At 43.8% G+C, this 2706-nt stretch overlaps 1 pseudogene; it reads right to left on the bottom strand.

Moving 5' to 3' along the window:
- Positions 1-1290: 1290 nt before the first annotated feature.
- Positions 1291-1450, bottom strand: LOC130283546 (U2 spliceosomal RNA; annotated as a pseudogene).
- Positions 1451-2706: the final 1256 nt, after the last annotated feature.

The raw sequence follows: 2706 nt of genomic DNA on the forward strand, positions 1-2706 counted from the left end.
CGCTGTGAATGAGAAAGCCTGGCAGGGCGAGGCTTTATCAATCGAGCACAGAGCACACAGATCAATGTGGTTCTATGAAACCACATTCATCTATATGAGGAATCTAATGATTCCTCCTAAAAGTCCCCTAAGAGGACTAAAAGTGTAAAAAAAAAAGTTGAATAAAAAGTAAAAAAGAACACTCATTAACCCCTTCCTTATTAAAAGTTTAAATCCCCCTCCTTTTCCCAAATTCCATATAAAAAATATGTAACCATAATAAAAATAAACATATGTGGTATCGCCGCGTGTTGGAAATGTCCAAATGTCCGCCCTTCACACCTATTAATTTTCGTGCATATAGTTATGATTTTTTCCAAAAGTAAGACAAAATCAAACCTATATAGATAGGGTATGATTTTAATTGTATGAGCCTACAGAATAAGGAGAAGGTGTCCTTCATTTTTACCAAAAAAATGCACACCAATTGGTGGTGCAAAAAATAAGCCATCATATAAATTTTTAGGTGCAGGATTGAAAGCGTTATGATTTTTTAAAGGTAAGGAGGGAAAAAACGAAAGTGCAAAAACAGAAAAATGTTCGGTCCTTAAGGGGTTAATATTTAATGCATACCCATTATATGCAGAGATGTGTAGTAGCTACTTCTCAGATCAGGTTCAGCCTCGTACTGTGTCTACATGGCAAATGAGGTATAATGTGGATGAATGTAAAGTTATGCATCTAGGTACAAATAACCTGCATGCAACACATGTTTAGGGGGGTATAAACTGGGAGAGTCACTAGTAGAGAACGATCTGGGTGTACTTGTAGATCATAGGCTACAGAACAAAATGCAATATCAAGCAACAGCTTCTAAGGCCATGAATTAAAATAGACATGAACTCATGGGAGAGGGACGTAATACTTTTTTTTTTTTTTTTTTTTTTAAGAGCCGAGGAACGTGCTCTCGAATCACCCAAAGTGCAAGAAAAAGTGCAAACGTGTTATACTAAAAAAACGTGCACAGAGGATGCGGTCTATCGCAAGCCCTTCTCCGATAGGAGAGAGGCCCCCCAACAAACCTTACCCTTCGCCTCTGGACCAAAAGGTACCTGCGAGGTTCCAGGTTCGATGTCCCTTTTCGCCGAAACTACTAAGGTACCACAAATGCTCCCGGCATCCCCCTAAGCGTTAGCTTAGATCATGGTGCCCGTGCTTCAACTCAGTGAGTCCATCCTCCCAGTGAGTTTCAGCACCTCGGGGTCACCACTCCCCGAGGCACTAAAGTACCTCGGCTCTAGACCCGGAGGAAGCAGGTCACAACAGGGCAGCCGTCGAGCTGATTCCTCAGAACCAGCCCGGGAACGCCCCAGTACACCTGCTCCCTACCATGCAGCACCCATCCCCATCAGCATGAAAATGATAAGAACAGATACTACACTTGATCTTAGCCAAAAGGCTGAGAAGCGATGAGGGACGTAATACTACCGCTTTATAAAACATTGGTACAGCTTAAACTGGAGTATGTTGTTTGGGCGCCGGTTCATAAAAAGGACATGATGGAGCTTGAAAGGTTACTGAGACATGCAACTATTCTAATAAGGGACATTAGCTGTCTTAGCTATGAAAAAAAGATTAAAAAAAGATGTTTAAAGGGGTACTCCGGCGCATAGACATCTTATCCCCTTTCCAAAGGATAGGGGATAAGATACCTGATTGGGGGTCCCACCGTTGGGGACCCCCGTGATCTTGCACGCCGCACCCAGTTATAATCAGACCCTGGAGCATGTTCGCTCCGGGTCTGATTACTGTCGATCATTGGGCCGGAGCATTGTGACATCACGGCTTCGCCCCGTGTGACGTCACGCTCCGCCCCTTCAATGCAAGCCTATGGGAGGGGGCGTGACAGCTGCCACGCCCCCTCCCATAGGCTTACATTGAGGGGGCAGAGCATGACGTCACACGGGGGCGGAGCCATGACATCACAATGCTCCGCCCCGTGATCGACAGTAATCAGACCCGGAGCGAACACGCTCCAGGGACTGATTTTAACGGAGTGTGGCGTGCAAGATCACGGGGGTCCCCAGCGGCGGAACCCCGCGATCAGGCATCTTATCCCCTATTCTTTGGATAGGGGATAAGATGTCTAAGCGCCGGAGTACCCCTTTAAGGGGAAATGTGATCAAGTATATAAATGGCCCATAGAAAAAATATGTGAAAAAAACTGTTCCAGGTAAAACCCCATAAAAAGACAAGGGGCACTCCCTCTGATTGGAGAAAAATAGGTTTAGCTTCCAGGGGCAACAATCCTTCTTTGCCATAAGAACTGTGCATTTATGGAACAGTCCACCGATGGAACAGCAGGAACAGTTGAGGGCTTCAAAACAGGGTTAGATCCATTGCTAGAACAATATGACATTAATGCATATGCATAAATATAGCATACCCTCCCCTTCATCCTCCCATATCCCTTCCCTTTACCTCCTTGGTTGAACTTTAAAGGTGTATTTTTTTTTTCAATCATACATACTCTATAACCATAGTTTTACTTGTTAGTATCTGTACATTTTCTGTAGTTAAAGCGTACCCGTCAGATCACTCAAAAAAACAAAACTGTTATATGTTGCTCAGAATCTCATCCTGATCATGTACATGTACTTTTTTTTATGTGTCTGTGACCTACATTTCTCTCAGAATTAGCTTTATTTCTGAAATTTTGTCCACCAG

Source organism: Hyla sarda, chromosome 7 (genome assembly GCF_029499605.1).
Source record: "Hyla sarda isolate aHylSar1 chromosome 7, aHylSar1.hap1, whole genome shotgun sequence".
Lineage (NCBI taxonomy): Eukaryota > Metazoa > Chordata > Amphibia > Anura > Hylidae > Hyla > Hyla sarda.